Below are 24,313 nucleotides of genomic sequence, written 5' to 3'. Positions count from 1 at the left end.
CAGTCCCTTCAAGTGCTGAGTCTCTTTCAGCATGGTGTTGTTTCTCATTTTATGATTTCTTTTATCATTGTTGTTTCAAAGGTTTTTGTTTTTTGACACACTGTTCTCATACTCTCACAGTTTTTGTCGTGGCTCAGCGTTGTAGCTCTGAAATGTTTCACTATAGAAAACTGACGTCAGCACGCGGGAGGGTCTTATATGGCTCCATTGACGTCACTTCCGTGGACGATGTCAGGACTGAGCCGGGCGACGCCGCCCCCGTGCCGTGCAGAGGTACTGCTGGAGAAAATGTTTTCCGGATCTATTCTGACGTCTGGGGATATTCTAAGTTAAGGAATCTGTGGCTAGACTGTGTTTCTACCAGATACATCGTTACCGAAGATAAGTAACTTGTCCATTCTCTACATCAGACAACTTAATAAAACATACTAAATGAAAACCTGTATGATGGATGGGACCTTCAAATTATGTCCCAAACCTTTTACTCAGATATACACCTACATGGTGAATATCAAAACACAAATACTCTGCCCTGCTAGCAAATAAACAAAGCAGCACTTATTATGACCTTAAACCATATAAAAAATAAAGACAGGTTTCAAAAGTGTATGTGCTCTATTTCCATCTGGATGGCATCTAATTGTTTAAAGCTCAATTCAGCAAAAACTGAGGTGTTACAGTTTGGCAACAATCCCTGGGTTTGGACACCGCATTGGTGGCCGGAGGGCTGGGATTCTGTCCTACACCCTTTCGGAAAGCCAGGAATCTGGGAGTCATGGTGGACAATAAACTTACCATGGGGGGCCAAGTGAATCAGGTAACCTCTGCCTGTTTTATGGTTCTCAGGATAATTAAAAAAATCAAGCTCTTCTTCTCAGACAGCAACCTCAGGACGGTTGTCACGGCTCTAGTTCTGCCCCGCTTGGATTATTGCAACAGCCTTTATCTTAATGCACAGAAACAACATGTGTACACGCTGCAATTGGTGCAGAACGCAGCAGTCAGACTACTGTCTGACACTGCTAGGTTTACCTCTGTGAGAGGAGAGCTGAGGAGGTTACACTGGCTCCCAATTCCACTCAGATCATGATTTAAGGCGCTCGTCGTGGTCTTTAAGGCAGTGAATGGAATTGGGCCGGAGTTTCTAAGACAGAGGCTCAACTGGTATGTCCCTGGCAGAGCTCTGCGCTCCTCCGGGTCTAAGCTAGTACAGACGCCTAGATTTAAGAAAACTAACTGGGGAGGCCGTAGCTTCCTTCACTGTGCCTCCAAAGCCTGGAATGAGCTCCCGTTCCACCTCAGAGATGCCTTAGACCTCATTTCCTTTCGGAAGGGGTTAAAAACCTGGCTTTTTTCCAAATAACCAGCTCATGGTCTTCCCCAGGTAACTAGGACTCAGCGCCAGGACACCCTAGGGTAGCAGTGCGCTTTATAAGTTTCATAACATAACATAAAAGAAAATAACTACTACCCCCCCAAATTAATCATTGACTTTAGCAAGCCATGATTCTAACCATTCTAGAACTGTACCCCTACACAGCAGTGTTTGGATTAAATCTTGAGTTGGAAACATTGGAGGCAGAAATAGCAGCAAAAAATATTGTGACAAAAATATCATGCTGCAGAAATATCGTTTTTTCAGAAGTATCGTTTTTAATAATATAATTTTGTTTTTTAATTATCTTTATGTGTGTTAGATTGAATATTACTATTTTGTTGGGTTATTTTTTGTGTGTAATTGTTAATAATATTTTTAAACATAGCTTGCGATCTTAAGTGATTTATAATTTTAAATTGAATTTTAATAGTAATTTATATTGTTGTAACATGTTGCTAGGTTTGTAGGGGTGTAGGTTGGGATTTAAATATTAATTATTTACCTATTCAGTTATTATTGATTATTGATTATATAAATTGTGTAATTATAATAATTGTAAAGCTATTTGTTAGGTGTGGGTTGGTGGTTGTATAGGGGTTTTGGGAGTAAAGTTAATTATGAATTAATAAATTAATTAGTACATAATCATTAATTAATTAATTCATGAATAATGATTAAATAGTAATGTATTTCTTTATCAATTAATATTTAATTAGATAATAATGCTGTCAATTGTGTTATAATTAATTAATTTTAGTTATATTTTAAATGTGAGCTCCTAGGTTTGCGGGGGTATAGTGTGGTAAGCTACATTAAGGGCCCTATTACAATGCCTGTCGGATGCGGGTCCGACCGACTTCCTTTTGGAAAGGAAACGGGCCAACAAGTAGTCAGCAGTTCCATCTGTAGTGCTAGAGGCACTCTTGTGGTCTGACACCCTGTGATAACTTTTGACTACCATTATTTTAATTGACTTTAGTGTGTTATTTTATTCTAGCCTGAATGTATGACGGTCCTGCATATACCTATTTCTCTAAAAAGTTTTGTTCTTGTAATCTTGCAGTCTTTCAGTGGGAGGTATCACGGAGAAGGAGAGCCCTGCCAAGAACAGAACGTGTGAGATGTGCGTGAGTGGGGGAGAGAGGTGTGGTATGTACTTTTTAGTCTAGAAGTGCAGTGTTGTGGGCAGTGATGCACATTGAGAGATGAAGTATGTGATGCTATAGGACATGGAGAGATGACGTATGTGCATATATCAGCAGTTGTGCACAATTGTGCATTGTTTTGTACATTGATGAGAATTATTGGCTTTGACATGACCTCATGTCATCTTGTTTTCTGACTCTGCCTTGCTTAAGCTTTTTCTGCATGCACAGCAGTGCTTGCAAGTCAACGCCCAGTCGTCTTATACGCCAGAAAATACGGTAGGCCTAAATTTTGCTTAGTATGAGATTTTGCATTTTTGCTTTTTCCTGTTTGGGGGGTTCTACTTTTTAGCGGGTGGGTCGGCTGCTCTTGGGGCATTGCTGGGAAGGTCTAATATCGGAATCAAGTGGTTTGGACAAAATCCATGGTGAAAAGGTTTTCCGTTTTTAATCACTTGCCTGTTTTCGGGAGGCTGTTTGGGGGGGTTCCTGGTGTTTGGGGGTTTGGGGGGGTCTTTGAGCAATGCTGGGCATGCTTAATTTTGGTTGCAAGTGGTTTGAAGAAAATCCATGGTTGGAAAGGGGAGTTAGGGCCTAGCTGCAGAGCGCGCACGGAGTGATTTGGGAACTAGGCCTAAATTTTGCTAAGTATGAGATTTTGCATTTTTGCTTTTTGCCTGTTTGGGGGGGGGGTTTGATTTTTTGCGGGTGGGTTGGCGGCTCTTGGGGCATTGCCGGGAAGGTCTCATATCGGAATCAAGTGGTTTGGGCAAAATCCATGGTGAAAAAGTTTTTCAGTTTTTGCTCACTTGCCTGTTTTCGGGGGGCTGTTTGGGGGGGTTCCTGGTGTTTGGGGGGGGTCTTTGAGCAATGCTGGGCATGCCTAATTTTGGTTGCAAGTGGTTTGAAGAAAATCCATGGTTGGAAAGGGGAGTTAGGGCCTAGCTGCAGAGCGCGCATGGAATGAATTGGGAACTGGGCCTAAATTTTGCTAAGTATGAGATTTTGCATTTTTGCTTTTTGCCTGTTTGGGGGGGTTCTGCTTTTTTGCGGGTGGGTTGGCGGCTCTTGGGGCATTGCTGGGAAGTGCTAATATCGGAATCAAGTGGTTTGGACAAAATCCATGGTGAAAAAGTTTTTCAGTTTTTGCTCACTTGCCTCTTTTTGGGGGGCTGTTTGGGGGGGTTCTAGGTTTCTGGGGGTGGGTTTTGGGGTCTGGGAGCACTGCTGGCACAGTCTAATTTTGATTGCATTTGTTTTTAAGGAAATCCATGGTGGAAAAGGGGAGTTATGGCCTAGCTGCAGAGCGCGTTTGGACAGAATTGAAGGAAGGCCGAAAATGTTCTAAGTGTGAGATTTTGCATTTTTGCTTTTTGCCTGTTTGGGGGGGTTCTACTTTTTTGCGGGTGGGTTGGCGGGTCTGGGGGCATTTCGGGGATGGTCTAATATCGGGCGCAAGTGGTTTGGACAAAATCCATGGTGAAAAAGGGGGGTTAGGGCCTAGGGTTAGAGTTAGGGCTAGCGTTATGGTTAGGGTTCTGAAATCGCTGTTTACACTTTACACATAGCTTGAGGAGAAAGGTACGCAAATTTTGCACACACTTATTTATCCTTGAAAAGGAGACTATGAGTACGCACTTTCGAAATGATGCTTGTATGTTTTGTAATACTGTCGACTCTGAAACTGAAAGTGTTCTTTTTGCACTACACAGCGTACCTTATATTTGTTTCTCCGTGGTGTTTTAATATCACTTCCTGTTTTTCCATCAACAATTACAGGCCAGCTTTTACCCTGTGCAATGCCAAAAAGGATGACTTCAGGCTTAGCGACCCGCAATTCAGCATCCGCCAGGCAGGCGGTGGACAAGGTGTCTTCTGGTCCCCAACATTGATCTGCGGAGCGTCAGATGGAATGGAGGAGTACCGCGAAAGAGGAATGGCTGGATGCATGCAACTTCCCAAATTCAACAGGACAACTACAACAACATACAGTTGCAGTATCCATCCTCATCATTTCTACTTATCTTTTAAGTAATGTTATTGCTGTGAACTTCTGTGAGTGTGACTCTGTGCTTTTGTTTGCTCTCTGCTTCAATTCATCCCTCCAGCCAATGTATACTTTTTTCTTTGCTATTTTGTAAACTAATTTAATGTACTAAGTGGTTCTTCTCTCTGAGGGCAGATAAGCAAGTGAAATTGCGTAATTACTGCAGCCCTGTACTGTCACATTGTTTCTTCATAGTTAGTGCATTGTAGAAAGTACTACTTACTTTACAGTAACCTATCCATTTAGCAAACAACTTCATGCATGCAGTAGTGCAAGCACTTCCTTTATGTCCCTTAAAAGATTTATGGATAGCTTTGTATCCAAAGATGTGTTGTTTGTCCATGCTGTTTTTTTTAGTCCTCTCTCCACAAAACTTTCCCCACAAACCCCATTCCTATCCAAGTTGCAAACCCCAACCCTCTTCCCCCGGGCTGTGTGGTTTTCATTGAGGTGTGAGTAAATTACAAAAATAAGTCCACACACTTGCTGGGGAGGATAAGGTCAAAGCAACAGAAAACATCCTCCTCCTACACGTGGCGAATGATTACACTGCTGTGCCCTTCACCTTCAGTACTATTTCTTGTAGTAGCCGAAGCCAAACTCCAGGCAACTAGTATACTTTGGAAACTTTAGCATTTGTTAGGTTAAATTATGGCACTGTTCTTGTGTACTATGCTATCTATTGTACTGTTGTAATGATCAGCTCAGGCCACTCAAAGTTTAATTTTCTTTTTTTTCATATGCTGCTTCTGCCACTGTGTACCACCACTACCACCACCACAATGATACCATTTCATCCGCCCAGGATTGCCAACCTTCATCACCAGTTGACATGCGGCCAGTCCTGTGCCTAGCCCTAGGCCTATTCTCAAACACAAATCACAGGTAAGATAAGCGTTTGGGGGGGAGGAAGAATAATGGAGTAGGAGGAGAGAGAAGAGACTGGCGGTAGTACTACTAATGTAGTAGGACAATTGAATTCACTAACTCTGTGAGTGGCACTTACTTTTGTAAACATTTGGGCGATTACTTAGACAATTTGAATCAAGCAGCCAGTTAAGTTTCAGGAAAACAAACGAACAGTTAACCCCCCAAACCCCGCAAAACAGTAAAAACGCGTATGCAATGTTTAAGTTGAAAGTAAATAATTATTTAAATCCATAACAAAAATAAACTATCCCGCAAGACCCGACCCACCCCCCTCCCTGACCCCAAAGAATGTCTGTGAAAAAGTCCCCAAAGTCCAAGAAAAAACCCAACTCCCAATTCCCACTCCCCCAAAAGTCCTTAAAAAAGGGGCAAGGGACAGTCTCTCCTCCTCTTCTGCCACTGGCGGTGTCCTTTGGCCAGCTGGGCCCGTTGCTCCCCGCGGAGGTTCTTCTTGACCAGGCTCTTCATTCTCTCCATCTCCTGCTCAAGGTTGGACACCCTGAGGGTTAGGCGGTGGATGCGGGCCTTGCACCTGCTGTGGGGGGCAGCTAATTTTTTGGCTGCTTGGCGGTGGCGGGTGGCTGTGGTACCACGGCTCCGTACCACTGGAGGCTTGCGCTGACTGGCTGACCCAGGGAGCACGGAGGAGGATGCAGCTGTCGCGGTGGATGTTGTGGTGGACTGCGACTGCGTGTCCTTCTTCTCCTGGGCCACCAGTCGCCGATATTCGGCGACAATCGCCTCCAGCTTCCTTTGCCGGGCCCGTCTAGCCAGCTCCTTCCGTGTCAGTTTGGAAGGAGCATCTATATGAAGAAAGAAAGACATACTGTAACCAATGCTCTTCAAGATTAAAACAAAATAATTCAGCAGAAACTTGTGTCACAGTAGAACTAGCAACTTGCAAGCACAGTACATAACATTTGTGGCCTGTATCTATCTAACCTCCTACTTCATCAGCCTCTGCTCTAACATTAGTGGGAGTTCCAGGAATTAATTCTACGAGCACTATATGCACTAACTACATTAGAGTCGACTATGCCAGTACACCAGTCTTATTCTTCTTCTTCTCTCTTGTTTAGCGAAATTGGTACGTAAACTTCTGGAAGCCGGCATAATGCCAGCGCAGTCAACTTGCACCCGAGAAAATCAGACGCAAGCCATGATGACACAGACTTGCGTTACTGTACCTGTCCAGTACATGCAGGTGGTGAAGCTCTTACTTTTCTATTACGGGTGGCACTGAGAATACTCTTTTACAAGGGCTACTGCTTAATTAATTTAACTTTCACCCTACGGTGCCAATGACTACTAGAAAAGGAAAATGAAGAAGATAAATAATATGATTATCTATCCCTTCACAGGATATTTGCTTACATATGGGAGACCTTTAGGTGCTTTGTTTTTTATTGAGTGATCACTGATAGGCCACACATGAATGACAGAGTTGTACTAAAATTATTAACAGAGGTAGTGAGTGGCCCCCGTAATCGCCGGATATATGCTGTGCTTGCAATACAAACTACTGCTACTATTCATGGTAGTATTCGGAAAAATTACAACTTCTTTTCCTTGCCTTTGCTACATTGGAACGGACGTGCGGGTGTAGTGTTACATGCTCTTCAAAGTAACACTTACTTCATCCAGTGACCGTCTACTCTGTCTACATCCACATATGCTATCTATGAGTCAGATAGTACCATGATCCAGGCATCCATCCATTCAAAGTAAATGTCAATCATTCTTCTTAATGCCTCAACTGGACAAACCTTAGTTTTTCTCACAGAAAAACAACATTTTCGTTTTATTTTGGAAACCGCAAGCCATGCATCCGTGCTTGACTTGCATTTGAATTTGAACCAAAATATATATTGCGCACACATACAGTTTCTGTTTCACCCACCCAGGCGGTCCTCTTCATTTTCTCCTCCCACCCATCCTTGCTTCATCCTTCAACCGGCCATGCATCATATTCCCAGCCACCACGGGCAGCATCAAAAAACACGTATCATTCTTTGCCAGTCATCATTACTTTTAACCCGCTCGTCCTTCCACACTTACTTACACCCTTCTTTCCCTTTTTTGTTCATCCCATCCATCAAGTTCATCTCTGATCTGACTTGGCTTCTCGATAAAACTTTCACAGCTGAGTTGAAGTCAATTTAGAGAAGGCTACTACCTGGTTGATAAAAACGTAGTTCTAAATTTGTAAGTCTTCTTAAGAGTAAAGTATACTTGTACTGTACACCATATACACCCGTGCAGAAAGCACACTCTGCAGTCTTCAATCTCAATAAGTAAGGAATATAATAGCTTACCACCGCCCGTCACTCCCGTGGCATCCCCCACAGCAGTTCCCGCTGGCTGTTGCACCGCCTCCGTCCCAGGAGTGCCCACCTCCGCGCTGGCCCCGGCACCGGTGGATGGCTGTGCCGATGTTCCGCCTAGAAAATACATTTCAGATTCTTAGATGCCATATACACCACTCCCTAGTATTTTGTCTAGGAATTAAAAAATGTTACTACGACTACACAAACACATTTAATAATTTGTGACTCTCTAGTCTAAACTACAAATTGCCCTTTTTTCAGGGAAGGGTGTTTTTTAGTTATGCTTAGCCGTAACATGTCTTGCTACACTTTTTGGCACAACTGATGAATGCTTGCTTTTTAACACGCACGATTTTTCTTATAACAGACAGAAGCTTCCCTTCTAAGAACAAGAGCAAGATCAGATCATCATCACTTGGACGGAGTCAGCAACGATTCAGCACCACAAAGAAGACTTGAAGTTCCAACCTGTTGAGGGCTCGCCCACAATTAATGTGTGAAATCACTAAGCACTTTTTAATTTTCAATCCACCGTTTATGTTGTATGATGAACTTGATTTTATTAAATGTTTTCCTTTTAATAAAGCTTTAAAACTTACATAGACTCTGTGGTTTTTGGTCATGAGTGAGTGAGCGAAAGGGTTTGCAATTTGCAAGCATGAGTCCGTTGCTCTGAGAGGTCGGCACTCTGACTCCGTAGTCTTATGTCCTGGGTTGTATAATCATTGGGGATCAATCATTGATGAATTCGGGAGCTAAATGACTCTGACACACTAGCTAGTCAGTAAGGAGATTGGGGGTTTAAATTCTGGTATAACTGAGGTATGTGGAAAGTCTAACTGCGCCTATTATAATTGATAAACAATGCACTATTTCGTGTCCATAGTTCTGTTTGTGCAGAATAGTCCCTGCAACAGTAGTAGTATGGATTGTCCTCCTATTCAATCAAAAAGTAAACTAGTATCTTATTCTTTCTTGGTGGCCATTGACATTTTATTGTTGGGAAGTGTCAAAGCATAAACATTTAGAAGACTTCCAAAGACATTATTGACAACCCAGAGGACTGCACTCAGTGCATAGAGCTATTGATGAATAGAATGGGAGTTTTGTTGAACACCTTTTGCCAACTGTGCAAGCTTAGTTAGCTACACAGACAGACTAATAATAATCTAGTAGTATCACAGGGATTCATAGTAGAGGCAGGATAAGAATTTAGACACAGTCTACAAGAAGATCAAAGACGATTTAGAAAAATTCGAATGAGGAACGTTAGTAAAAAATAGGTGCTGTAAAAGATAGGGAAGTATAAATATTAATATTAACAGGAAAACTTACTGGGGCCAGCAGAGGAGCCCTCTCCGGACAGATCCTGGCCTTCCTGATCTTGTCCCTTCTCTGCCGGCGCCGCTTCCTCCTCCTGTGTCCCCTTACCCCTGGGGGGTGCTGATGCTGATGTACAACATGAAAGAAAGACACAAACGTGGATGCTTTTTGTCAACCAAATCAAACATTTCAGAAAAACTATAACAAATTATTTCGGGGAAATAGACAACAATTGCACTAAATTTATTGACCTAGCTGATGTGGTCTACTAGGATATTAGTATTGCTGGATTTGCGGACCGTCTACTTGGAAAGTTATGTAACTCACTAAACCAACTACAAAAAGGTTCGACTAGGACTGGCAGGCAGCATTCCGCAGCACGCGAAGTGACAGACACAGTCCATTGTGATTGCAGACCAGTGAGAACACTAAAACGTTTCCAACTAAATAACCAGTCATAATATACTCAAACTTTCAATCCCCACCACTATCTCTTCTTAGTGGCAGGAGTACAAAGGAAGGAATGGACTTGAGTCTCTAGGGGCAGATTTACAAGCCCCTTGCAGCTCTTTTGCTCCATCGTTGCGTGACGTTTGTGACGCAGTGGCAGCGCAAAAGAGGCGCCATGGTGCGGGGTATATTAACAATGTGACGCATCTGGGAGATGCATCACGTTGTAAAGCCCTGCACCATCAGGGGGCGTTCCGGTGCAAGGGAGGGCGTTCCTGCGCAGGAACGCCTCATAAAAGTGGGTGAGTGAAATCTCAGTCACTTTTAGGCCATTGATGCACCAAAACCCTGCGCCTGCTTGAAGCAGACGTACTGCTTGACGCAGCATTGGAGAGATAGGGTACCCCAGAGCATTGCTGGAGCTGCGTCCTGCTTGCGACGCAACTCCAGCAATGCGCCGCCTTTACGGCACAGATGTGTGACGTATCTGTGTTGTTTTTGCCCCATGGTGCGCCGCATTGTAAATACGGCGCACCATGGGTGGTTGAGGCGTGGCGTACAATTACTGTAATTACTGCTAATTTGCAGGGATGCGCCAGTAATTGTAAATCTGCCCCTTAGTGTCTAGTATTACGCAGTTCTGTAAAGTACACTCATACATAATCACTCAGGCCAATGAAATGGGCACAAAATCGAAAACAAGTAAGCATAGTAGCACCGCCACTGAGCAGGCGAGCAGTGCACCTGCAATGCAATCACAGAAAACTTTGAATGCCTCAACTGGACAAACCTTAGTTTTTCTCACAGAAAAACAACATTTTCGTTTTATTTTGGAAACCGCAAGCCATGCATCCGTGCTTGACTTGCATTTGAATTTGAACCAAAATATATATTGCGCATACATACAGTTTCTGTTTCACCCACCCAGGCGGTCCTCTTCATTTTCTCCTCCCACCCATCCTTGCTTCATCCTTCAACCGGCCATGCATCATATTCCCAGCCACCTCGGGCAGCATCAAAAAACACGTATCATTCTTTGCCAGTCATCATTACTTTTAATCCGCTCGTCCTTCCACACTTACTTACACCCTTCTTTCCCTTTTTTGTTCATCCCATCCATCAAGTTCATCTCTGATCTGACTTGGCTTCTCGATAAAACTTTCACAGCTGAGTTGAAGTCAATTTAGAGGAGGCTACTACCTGGTTGATAAAAACGTAGTTCTAAATTTGTAAGTCTTCTTAACAGTAAAGTATACTTGTACTGTACACCATATACACCCGTGCAGAAAGCACACTCTGCAGTCTTCAATCTCAATAAGTAAGGAATATAATAGCTTACCACCGCTCGCCACTCCCGTGGCATCCCCCACAGCAGTTCCCGCTGGCTGTTGCACCGCCTCCGTCCCAGGAGTGCCCACCTCCGCGCTGGCCCCGGCACCGGTGGATGGCTGTGCCGATGTTCCGCCTAGAAAATACATTTCAGATTCTTAGATGCCATATACACCACTCCCTAGTATTTTGTCTAGGAATTAAAAAATGTTACTACGACTACACAAACACATTTAATAATTTGTGACTCTCTAGTCTAAACTACAAATTGCCCTTTTTTCAGGGAAGGGTGTTTTTTAGTTATGCTTAGCCGTAACATGTCTTGCTACACTTTTTGGCACAACTGATGAATGCTTGCTTTTTAACACGCACCATTTTTCTTATAACAGACAGAAGCTTCCCTTCTAAGAACAAGAGCAAGATCAGATCATCATCACTTGGACGGAGTCAGCAACGATTCAGCACCACAAAGAAGACTTGAAGTTCCAACCTGTTGAGGGCTCGCCCACAATTAATGTGTGAAATCACTAAGCACTTTTTAATTTTCAATCCACCGTTTATGTTGTATGATGAACTTGATTTTAATAAATGTTTTCCTTTTAATAAAGCTTTAAAACTTACATAGACTCTGTGGTTTTTGGTCATGAGTGAGTGAGCGAAAGGGTTTGCAATTTGCAAGGACGCAAGATTGCAAGGATGCAATTTGCAAGGATGACCAAGATGGCCGCTGACCAGGAGTCCTAGGCAAGGGCTCCGGGATTTGGGATCGCCAAGCCTGGCATAAATCCCTGAATATCCCCCCCTCTGCAGCCCAAGACCGCCAAGACTGTCGACCCAGGACACGGAAACGGAACGGAAAATAGGATAAGAGAGTACCTCCAAAGGAGACGTGGCAGCCTTGCATCATCCGAACCGAGAGGGGTGTTGGACTCGGAGGCCCCCGGGCAGGGACGACATCGGCTGACACTTTGGGGCTATTGGCGGAGCAGGCAGAGAGCGGAAGACTCTCAGGGCGATGCGAGCAAGGTTCGATCCGTGAGGAAGCTGAGGCGGCTTCACCGGGACCCAGGACGGGGACCAAAGACCGAGCACAGCAGCAAAGAGGTACAGGCACCCGCGCTGTTGCAGCGCTACTCCCCAACGCCCATCCTCGCCCCCCCCCCGCCACACTACAAGAGAGAACATGAAAAAGTGATCAGGGAAAGCGAGAAAAAGTCTGCAGTCCGCCCCGCCTGACCTTAAAATGGCGGCCAATGCGGACAATTAACAAATAACCCAGAGGATCTGACACAAGTATCCACACACTTGTGGGAAAAGCGGAACTCTGCTAGTTAGGTGCAATTAATTGAAAAACGAAATCTCTGCAAGTCTACATGCAACAAACAAGGCAACAGCAATCTAACTAATTAAAGGAGGGCCAGGGAATCGGGACCAATCGACAAGGGAAGCTGGACCAGAGAAAAAAAGTGGAAAGAGAAAAAGGCCTCCCTGCCTGTATAAAAACAAACATAACGGCAGCCATCTTACAAGGATTAGCTTTTACACCCAACATAGAGCAGAACAAATGTCAGCCGGCTAATAATTATTAAGCACTCTGAAACTACAACTACTAGAGGTAAATGAGGAATAATTATGGAAGAGAGAAGCTATATCCAGTATTACTCAGCAAAACTATAACTACACAATTCTAGATCGGGGATTAAAAGCAGCAATAAATAACATCAGCAGTGGGGCTACCTGGAATAAAATGGAAAAAGAAGCACCACAATACATGCAGAACGGAGCAAAAATGAGCGAAAGATATCTAGAATCTGCTGGCTTGAGTGCCCAGAGTATAAAATACCCCAATAATTTAACTAAAAATGCAGCTAAGAAGTTTAAACACGACTACATGAGGAAAAACCCGGACATACTATTCGCAGACCTATACTTTAATGCAACTAATGGTACGAAAATGAATGACCTCATATTCTATACATACAGAACAGCTAAATGGCGCAATGCCTTCACTAGGATGCTTACCATAAAAACTACGAAAAACATTCCTCATGGCTTAAAAATGTCAACCTCACCGTCAGAAAGATGCAGAGCCGAACTTAGCATCACGATATATAAATCTGGAATGGTGCTGATACAAGCAGCAAATCGAGATCTAGAGAGTGTTGCCAAGACTTTCCTATCGGTAAAAGACTCAATGGACGACCCGAGTAATCAACTTCTCCTAACCCCACCAGTAGACACCCTAGATATTCACGATGTCACCAACAGAGGCGCAAATAGAACCAGGAACCATCATGCGCTAAACCCTAACCAAGTAGAGTTAACTGGTCTAGTAAGGCCAGTACCAGAGAACACGACTATAAGAACTGAGAGGTCTACCTATCAGACAAACAAAGAACTTTATCAGCGCCTAAGAGAAGAGTCGTCCCTACTCCCGAACCACGAGGCCCATCACGTAGATCATACACTGGCATTGAGGGTAGTACCACCTAATAACCAGGAATTGGATGAGACAGAAGACATCAGCCTTCCTACATCCCACACCCTCGCCAGCACAATACCAACGTCGTACACTCCTCCACCAACAAACGAACTTCCAACAACACAGGACTTATCTAACTCCATCAACCTCCCTATACCGAGCGCTAGTACAACACCAGCGACTTGCAGACTTTCACCCTCAAACATGCTCCTAGCAACTCAGAACATATCCAGCACCAACGACAAACCTAATAGAGTTGGAACCGACAATCAAAGAGAGGAGATAAAGAAAATGGCAGCGCAACTAAGAACCGCTCCAAAAAGGAGAAGAGTTGAGCGGATGTACAGATCTGCCGCCCCTAAGAAATCTCACCAGAACAAGAAGGACTTTAATAAGCTTCAGAAACTAGTGAGCAAGCTAGCACAAGCCACTATTAATACCGTACAGGCGATAGAAAAAAATCGAAGAGATGACGGTGAACATTCACGCTAAAGTCACGGATATCCAAAATCTTGTACATTCTTCACATAAAAAGAGTAACGAGGCGGACATGCGTCTAAAACAGAGAGACAACCGACCAGACAGGACTAAATCATTATCTAATGAGGAAACGCTGGCCTTAATCCGGACATATGACCTATCGGATCACAAGGAAGAGAAGAGAATCAAAACAGTTCCACTAGACGTTAACAGAACAGCGAGAAAAAACTATAGAACATCCAACCCCCACAACTTACAGCACATACAGCTAACACCAAACGAAGACGAAAATGCGAACGCTAGTAAAAAAGAAAAACATCTAACCTGTCTACTACTCAACTGTCGATCAGCAACCAAACATGCATCGGACATAGCGGACCTCATCCTCAACAAGGACATTGACCTGGCAATCCTTACAGAAACTTGACTTACGGAATCTTCATCCCCAACCATGGATATGTTAGTACCACCACAATTCAACGTTTTGAGATTGGATAGACACGGAAAGCTAGGGGGAGGGATAGCCTGTATTCATCGATCTGACATAGAGGTTAAACAAATTCAGGCCGACCCGCTAGAATCCTGTGAGTATCTTGGTCTTAACATAAGATCAACTAACATTCAACGTTGCAATTTGCATACACTTTACCACCGACCAGGAGATAACGCAAAGTTTATAGCAGAGTTAATGGAGATCATAACAGCCAATTCTAACAACGCTGCCAATAACATATTTCTAGGCGACTTCAACCTGCACTGGGAGAACTGCAATGACAAACTGGTCAACATGCTTAAAGGTTTCCTCACTGAACTAAACCTCACTCAAGCGTGCACACTGGCCACACACTCTAAAGGAGCGACGTTAGACTGGATTATCTCAAGAAACAAAGTTGCAACAATCCACTCCATAACACCATGCGACTGGTCTGATCATCACGCCATAACATTCATGATACCCACAACGAGAAAAGGTAGGACCAGGCAACCTTTCAAGACCAAAAAATGGACTCGAGACACAAAAGAAGCAAATATGGAACTACTGGTCGAAAGCTGTGAAAGAGACTTAAAGCCACCCAACAACATGGAAAAAGTTAACGAGCTGACGGAACACTACATAGCAACTGTCGAAAATATCGTTAATAACACCATGCCATTAAAATTGAAACGAGTCTCAGAGAAGACTAAAAACCCGTGGTTTAACGAAGCACTAAATGAAGATAGACGCAAATTGAGAATGGCCGAAAGAAAATGGAGGCAACACCCATCATCTCCTGAACTGGAAGCCCTCAGAAATATAAGGAAACAATATAATAAAAAGATCATCAACTCAAAAAAGGAATTTATTAGAGCAGAACTGGATAATGCCAAAAACAGACCACGAAAACTATTTGAAATCCTAAAGAAGCAATCAAACAAACTAGCCAAAACAGTGCAAGAAAATTCAAAAACACCTCTAAGCTGTGATGAATTTTCCACATTTTTCACGGAAAAGGCCAAAGCACTCGAAATAGAGCTTAGAAACTCGGCGTTGAACCTTCCCAACGAACCTCGACTTACTAACGATGCCGACTCTACAACGGATTGCACTATGGCAAAAAACAAGGCGAGCTGGGAAACATTCGAACTGTACGACCAACACATGATTGCCAAGACGCTCTCAGGAATCAAACCGAACAACCACTACCAAGACCCTCTGCCTGCAAAATGCGTAAAAGAAATCAATCACATCCTGATTCCAATATGGACCGAAATAATAAATGCGTCACTATCACAAGGGATCCTTCCCGACTGCCTAAAAACAGGTCAAGTCGTTCCCATAATCAAAAAACCAACAGCGGATGCATCAGATCCAAATAACTTTCGCCCAGTGACCAATATCCCTTTACTAGCCAAGTTGACTGAGAAATGTGTGCAGAACCAACTGAGCCAACACATCACCAAATTCTCCTTGCTAGATGAATGCCAATCAGGATTCAGAGCAGGGCACAGCACGGAAACTGCGATTCTCCACATTATTGATGACGCGTTACAGGCCCTTGACCAAAATCAAGCATGCTTACTGATTCTCCTAGACCTGTCATCGGCATTTGATACGGTAAATCATGTAGCATTACTGACCAGGCTACGGGACAGGATGGGAATATCGGGAATTGTGCTGAAATGGTTCGATTCCTTTTTACAGAACAGGACGCAGCGCTTCCTGGTTAACCAATCAATCTCACTTCCTTGCCCTATCTCAATTGGAGTCCCTCAAGGATCGACACTATCCCCAGATCTGTTTAACTTATACGTCGAACCACTCACAGAAATTCTCCAAAAATCTCAAATATCCTATCACATGTATGCTGACGACACGCAAATATACTTGAAGATCGGATCCATAAAAGAATTGGAATTAATGAATGAGACACTAAAAATGGCACTTCAATGGTTAACCGCAAACCACCTGAAGCTGAATGCACATAAAACAGAGTTCCTACTAATTTCTCCACCAAGGAGCAATACAGAAATAAAGGAATGGATGAAAGTCGTGACTGCGCTAAACTGCACCCCAACCCTTGTCAACTCAGCCAAATCTCTAGGAATCACCTTAGATGAGAATCTAGACATGAAAGCCCACATTAACTCAATGGCAAAAAGTGCCCGCTTTCACTTGAACTACTTAAGAAAATTGAAACCATTCATCACAGAGTCAGACCTCAAATTGGCAATCCAATCCTTCGTTATCTCGAGGATTGAATATGGTTGCACCACCTTGGCTGGTTTACCAAAAATGTCCACAGCACCATTGAAAGCCTGCCTTAACGCTGCAGCAAGACTTATCACCGGAACCAGGAAATATGACCATATATCCCTGCACCTGAAAGTATTAAACTGGCTACCATATGAAGCAAGAATCCAAATGAAGATAGCATGTATCACACACAAAGCATTACACGACAACACCCCAAGATATCTAGCAAAGAAAATTCAGTTGTCCGGTGGCAACCGACCAGCTAGGAGTGCTGAGGAGATGCTACTACGGCCAGCCTTCTTCCGAAAGAAAAAAACCTATGACAGAGCGTTCTCAGGAGCGGCCCCCAGAATATGGAACTCACTCCCTCCAAACATCAGGAAGATCCAGAATCTGGTAACATTCAAACGGGAAGTGAAGAGCCTGCTGATGAATAGATACATTACTTAGTGAAGAACACTGATCATGGTTCTGTTATACTACTGCCTTAGTACAGATCATGGACGCCATTAGAATGGGAGGCATTGGCAATACTATAATGGAATACGTATCCTATGATATGAGAACAACCTAAAAGCCAATAGTAATGGTGATTCTGATTGAACAGGAGAACAGCATCTTTCATGAACCTATACCGAGCTACCTCATATTTGTTATATATACATGTTTTTGTTATTAATTTAATCATAGCATATTTACCTACGCTAACGTCACATGTGTTACGAATATTTATATCATCTACCTCACTGCGGTTGCTTGTTAACTGCTTATATATATGTTAACCCTTTTCCTTTTCCTATTTCATGTTAAGCGCTCTGATACCCACGGGTCTTGTTCGCGCTATACAAAACTATATAATAAATAAATAAATAAATAAATAAACAAGCATGAGTCCGTTGCTCTGAGAGGTCGGTACTCTGACTCCGTAGTCTTATGTCCTGGGTTGTATAATCATTGGGGATCAATCATTGATGAATTCGGGAGCTAAATGACTCTGACACACTAGCTAGTCAGTAAGGAGATTGGGGGTTTAAATTCTGGTATAACTGAGGTATGTGGAAAGTCTAACTGCGCCTATTATAATTGATAAACAATGCACTATTTCGTGTCCATAGTTCTGTTTGTGCAGAATAGTCCCTGCAACAGTAGTAGTATGGATTGTCCTCCTATTCAATCAAAAAGTAAACTAGTATCTTATTCTTTCTTGGTGGCCATTGACATTTTATTGTTGGGAAGTGTCAAAGCATAAACATTTAGAAGACTTCCAAAGACATTATTGACAACCCAGAGGACTGCACTCAGTGCATAGAGCTATTGAATGGGAGTTTTGTTGAACACCTTTTGCCAACTGTGCAAGCTTAGTTAGCTACACAGACAGACTAATAATAATCTAGTAGTATCACAGGGAGTCATAGTAGAGGCAGGATGAGAATTTAGACACAGTCTACAAGAAGATCAAAGACGATTTAGAAAAATTCGAATGAGGAACGTTAGTAAAAAATAGGTGCTGTAAAAGATAGGGAAGTGTAAATATTAATATTAACAGGAAAACTTACTGGGGCCAGCAGAGGAGCCCTCTCCGGACAGATCCTGACCTTCCTGATCTTGTCCCTTCTCTGCCGGCGCCGCTTCCTCCTCCTGTGTCCCCTTGCCCCTGGGGGGTGCTGATGCTGATGTACAACATGAAAGAAAGACACAAACATGGATGCTTGTTGTCAACCAAATCAAACATTTCAGAAAAACAATAACAAAATATTTCGGGGAAATAGACAACAATTGCACTAAATTTATTGACCTAGCTGATGTGGTCTACTAGGATATTAGTATTGCTGGATTCGCGGACCGTCTACTTGGAAAGTTATGTAACTCACTAAACCAACTACAAAAAGGTTCGACTAGGACTGGAAGGCAGCATTCCGCAGCACGCGAAGTGACAGACACAGTCCATTGTGATTGCAGACCAGTGAGAACACTAAAACGTTTCCTACTAAATAACCAGTCATAATATACTCAAACTTTCAATCCACCACCACTATCTCTTCTTAGTGGCAGGAGTACAAAGGAAGGAATGGACTTGAGTCTCTAGGGGCAGATTTACAAGCCCCTTGCGGCTCCTTTGCTCCATCGTTGCGTGACTTTTGTGACGCAGTGGAAGCGCAAAAGAGGCGCCATGGTGCGGGGTATATTAACAATGTGACGCATCTGGGAGATGCATCACGTTGTAAAGCCCTGCACCATCAGGGGGCGTTCCGGTGCAAGGGAGGGCGTTCCTGCGCAGGAACGCCTCATAAAAGTGGCTGAGTGAAATCTCAGTCACTTTTAGGCCATTGATGCACCAAAACCCTGCGCCTGCTTGAAGCAGACGTACTGCTTGACGCAGCATTGGAGAGATAGGGTACCCCAGAGCATTGCTGGAGCTGCGTCCTGCTTGCGACGCAACTCCAGCAATGCGCCGCCTTTACGGCACTGATGTGTGACGTATCTGTGTTGTTTTTGCCCCATGGTGCGCCGCATTGTAAATGCGGCGCACCATGGGTGGTTGAGGCGTGGCGTACAATTACTGCAATTACTGCTAATTTGCAGGGATGCGCCAGTAATTGTAAATCTGCCCCTTAGTGTCTAGCATTACGCAGTTCTGTAAAGTACACTCATACATAATCACTCAGGCCAATGAAATGGGCACAAAATCGAAAACAAGTAAGCATAGTAGCACCGCCACCGAGCAGGTGAGCAGTGCACCTGCAATGCAATCACAGAAAACTTTGAAACATAATTCACCTACAAGGTAATCGGCAGCATTATTGCTCTTCGGAAAAAACAAACATTTGCAATATGATAACATAGAGCAGGAGAAAACAGAGTAGTGATTAAATAGCTACTACTACTCACCAAGCCCAGGGATCTCGACGCCTAGCAGGTCGAGCAGGTCGTGTTCACGGTCCAGGGGATGTATGACATTACAACGCATGCTTTTACATCGCATGCCTTTACAACGCTGTTTTTACACCGCATGCCTTTACAACGCATAGTGCTTTGGGCGCTGGATAGTGAATAGTTTAATTTACTATTCCAACTCCAGTCCCCGTGGATAGTAGGGAAGGTGTTGGATAGTAAATTAAACCTATTCCCTATCCTAGAGCGCCCCCAGCGCAATGCATTGTAATGGTTTGCGTTGTAAAAGTTGCGTCGTAAAGGCACTGCGTGGTAAAAGTTGCATTGTAAAGGATGTTTCCCCGGTCCAGGATGTCGGACCACCGGTTGCTGGCCTGGCTGTAGGTGCGCCGGACCCGAAACTGCCGATACATGGCCCGGCACACCTTCCCCCATAGCTGCCGACGCTCCAGGAGCCCGTACCCGCCAGCGATCCTGCCGCCTGCCGCGATGGTCTTGGGGAGGCGGCACAGGACACAAAAAACCAGTGCGGCCGCCTCCTCCGCGCTAAAGATCTCCCGGGCTATGACTTGCTCCCCCCTCAATCGCCCGCATGGAAGCCGGGTGCAGGGTGCGGGACCCTTCCCCTTGTCCTTCCCGGCTCCCTTTGCCATGGTCCTGGACAGGAATGGAAATAATAAATAGGAACGAGAATAGGGAAAAAGTAAATAAAAGAAGAGGTAAAAAAAAGTAGTTTTAAAGTAACGAAAAGTAGAAGAAAACACAAAATATAGATCTAGAAAAATAGAGGGATAGATAATAAGTAAAAAAGATTAAAAAAAACTTCAAACAAACAAAGGGTGGCAAAGATTGAAGCTGGATAGAAAAGCATGCCCAGAACCATAGCAATGAATGAAAAACAAGATGGCCGCGCCCATTGAGGACCACGTGGGTAAGTTCGCGCGATATTTCCCCCGCGAGCACACAAAAACACAGGCGAACTCGTAATAGCGCGCCGCACAGAATGCGAGATTGCCAATAGTGACCGGAAACGGAAATACGCAACGCGCAAAAGATGGTCTCGCCCATGTACGACCGCATGGGTAACTTCGCGGTCGGTGCGCTACAAGCGGCCCGCGAATACGCAAAAAAACCCGTGAACAAAAATCCGCTAATTTGCACGAATTCGCGAATTTTGCAGATCGCGAATTCGATTTCGCGCGAATTCACAGACCCCGAATTTGCAAATTTCGCTCATACTTAGCAAAGATCAAAACAGATTTCTATCAACTGGCACACTTCCCTAACGTCATAGGCTGTATAGATGGCACATCCCACTCTGCCCACCTGCAGCCACAGAACACATTTACAGGAACCGGAAGTCAACGCACTCAATCAATGTGCAGGTGATATGCAACACTGGCAACATCATAACAGACATTGTGGTCAAATTCCCAGGGAGCACCCACGACTCGTACATGAAATGAAATGAATTCGTACTTGTATAGCGCACTTATACCCTGAGGTGTCTTGGCGCTGTATGCATACCGCTGTGGAACCCTTCCTGGCTTTTCCCTGTGAAATGCCCACTCCTGGGCACCCCCAAGGTGAAGCTAGGCATCCCAGCACTGTTGGGGCCGTTGTGGAGATTAAGCAAGCTATTGCCCAGAGTTGCAGAGTAGGTCCCATGATTAGAATAGGCACCAAGGCAAGAATTATCAGGTCCGAAGAAATTGAGCCCAAGACCCGCCGAGGCGGGAATTGAACCCTGGTCTCGGGCCAGACCTCTGCATCAGGATCTGCCGCTCTAACCATTGAGCCACACTTCTCTACATCTTCCAGAACAGTCGGATATACACACGCCTTGTTGCTGGAGATTTCGGGGATGGATACCTGCTAGGTAAATAACTGTGACACACCCTGATAGTCAAAGCAGATGAATCAATCATGAGTATGTAACTAATGGCACTCTCTTTTCCACCTAGGCGATAGTGCTTATGCTCTGCGGTCCTTTGTTCTCACCCCCTACATGAATCCATCTACCAGGAGTAAGAGGCGTTACAATGTGGCACACAGAGCAACACGCAGCATTGTAGAACGCACATTTGGACTTCTAAAAAGCAGGTTCCGCTGCCTCCACAAGAGCGGAGGTGCAGAGCAGTACACTCCAATCATCTGCTGCAAAATAATTGCGACCTGGGCCATGCTGCACAATCTTGCCACCAAGGAAGGCACAGAGGTTGAGATCACACATCATGAGGACATTGATGATGGAACAGAACAGGCAGAGCCCTATGCAGCAGGAGCAGCGCCAGCAACAGATGGGAGACTGAGACGGGCAGAGATCACACGCAGCTATTTCTAAGTAAGTAAGGAGACACAGGCAGGCTTAGTATTTGAATTACGTAGTTTAATAGACACTACGGCAGTTTACTGATACCACACGATGGTAATACAATGTCTGTATTCCACACTGGGTGGTCACAGTTTACCTCCCCGTGACCTGTCCTGTGAGTTGAGGGAATCATCAATGTTTGCGCCCACGCACTCCAGTGCGGGATGCACAAGGCTGGGTGTCAACAGTTGCAGTGGTGCCTGGGTCAGCAGATTGGCGCCTGCTGCTCCTTCGAATGTCAGGAACAGGCGTGCTAGAGCCACTCCTGCTGTTGGAGTCTTCTGTGTCCCTGACACCTGTGTCCGCAGCAGTGGCTGCCTGGTGTGTGAGTAGTAGCTCCATGGCAGAGGTTACTCTCCCCATCCCCCTCGACAAATCCGTGCAGCAGTGCACAATGTCATCCTGCATGGCGACAGGGCGCCGACATAGCAGGGAGGTTGCTGTGGCAAGCCGGTTCATGGCTTTGGTCTGTGCCTCATGGGAACAGTCCAGCCTGAACTGCCAAGCCAGGTTCTCCCTGTAGCAGAAACAAGCATCCTAAGACCGGTTTCGGGGTTTCACCCCTCTTCAGCCAGCATAGCTTGATTCCAGTGGCACAGTGAGCCCAGGACACACGTCAGGGCAAACCTGGCACACTTAGGGTGAGAAAGCAAAAGATTCACAATTGATGGACGGAATGCAGAATAAATCAAAACTGGGGTGGCATGATGAGCAAAAGAATGATGGATTTAACACAGATCTCTTGACAGGGGGTGAATGTTTTGATTTGCTCTGCATTCCGTCCATCAATTGTGTGTCTTTTGTTTTCATCAGGAGCAGCAAAACCCTGGTGGGTAGCAACGTGCTATAAAGGAACTGAATAATATTAACTTTTAATGCGTGATCGATATCTATAGTTATTAGGTCTTGTTCTATTAATCGCTCAAGCGATAATAGGACGAGAGTATAGAGGCTCATCCAAGCTCTGAAACCATCGCGGATTACGTCGAGTGCATGTGCACATCCATGCGCTTTTTACCATTTGCTCCCCGAGCCGCCTGCCTCCGAGAGCTTCACTTTCAAAGGGATCCGCTCCCCCGCCCACTGCTTTACACTTTTCACGGCCGCCAGGCCTTGTCTTGCATTTCTCCTCCCCCCCTAATTATTCACCCCTGCTGTTGCTGCCCACGGCCTCCCCAATGACCTCCCGCCCGCCCCCCACAGCAATGCCAAGAGCTTGTTTTATTGCCGCATCACTTTTACAGCTGTGCGGCGCCAATGCCATGCCGACACTTTACAGCAGACTAAGACAAACAACTTACAACGTGTATCCCCTACAGCTGCGTGGCGCCAATGCTTGTTTTACTTATGTCCGTAACAAAAGCCATGCCGACACTTTACAGCAGACTCAGACAAACAACTCACAACGTGTATCCTCAACTCTTTGTTTTCAGTGGCCTAATATCTGAAATTAGTGCCCAATATATCACCTGTACCCTCAGATCTGTATGTCTCATCCTGCAATAAGGTCTTATACGGGTTTTGTCAAAACTGCTTCCGCGCGCACCCTCAGATCCGTATTTCTAATGATGTAATGTCTTGCAAGCCGTAGAAAAGCACGCGTGTAATAGAGCTCACGATAATTCAGGCGGAGTAAGCAAAACGTACACGTAGGCACGTTATGCAAATATCTTACATGATTTACTATTACTTTTTGAGAATGCGTTACCGGATATACAAGAACAGAGCGTCTTTCCAAGAGTATCTTAGTGCCCAGCCGGTGCCCATATACTTTCTTCACTGTGTGCGCCGACTGATGCATGTGAACATGAAGGCGCGTTTGAGCGATACAAGAACTACAGCTGGCCCCTGCATGAGCATGAGCTCCGTGTGGTGCATGCACGAGCTCCGCACATCTCTGCGTGAGCTCTTTACATCCATGCGCGACCTTTGTGGTGTTCATGTTTGAGCACCATGTATTCCCTGTATGAGGTCTTTGCGTGCATGTGGCCCAAGCATGAGCGCCGCACGGTCCCTGCATACGCTTTGTGCAGTCCCTGCATGAGCTCCGTGTGGTTCCTGCTGGTGTGTACAAGACCTGAGTGGATCGAGCGCATGTGCCACACATACTCAAGTGTAGCTGAGCGCACCTGCATTCCTGCTTGGATGACTTCCCTTGCGTATAATTTACGTGCACCAATGTCTCTTTCTGACCCCAAATATTTGAATTATCTCTTAGAAACATAGATGGGTGTCAACAAACTTTATTCGGTTTTACACAAACCATAAAAGTACATATACATATACATTAAAAACAATTTAAAACACATTAATTGTAAACGTATATCAGATAAAGTGCCAAAGTGTGAAAGTGCAATATCAACTTTACAGCGGGAGAAAAGTGACTAGTGCATTCATCTCATAGGGCCATTACATGTCCAGA

The 24,313-nt window shown here is 44.5% G+C and overlaps 1 long non-coding RNA gene across 1 annotated transcript; it reads left to right on the top strand.

Annotated features, from left to right (window-relative positions):
* The first annotated feature begins 424 nt into the window (after window positions 1-424).
* Window positions 425-5,965, top strand: LOC144819196 (uncharacterized). Its single transcript, XR_013607229.1, has 3 exons — window positions 425-2,527; window positions 3,788-3,873; window positions 4,303-5,965. It is a non-coding gene; the product is annotated as an uncharacterized LOC144819196 (long non-coding RNA).
* Window positions 5,966-24,313: the final 18,348 nt, after the last annotated feature.

This window comes from Lissotriton helveticus, chromosome 2_1, assembly GCF_964261635.1.
Source record: "Lissotriton helveticus chromosome 2_1, aLisHel1.1, whole genome shotgun sequence".
NCBI lineage: Eukaryota > Metazoa > Chordata > Amphibia > Caudata > Salamandridae > Lissotriton > Lissotriton helveticus.
Note: the sequence above shows the minus strand (reverse complement) of the source record. Positions and strands in the feature narration are given on the sequence as shown.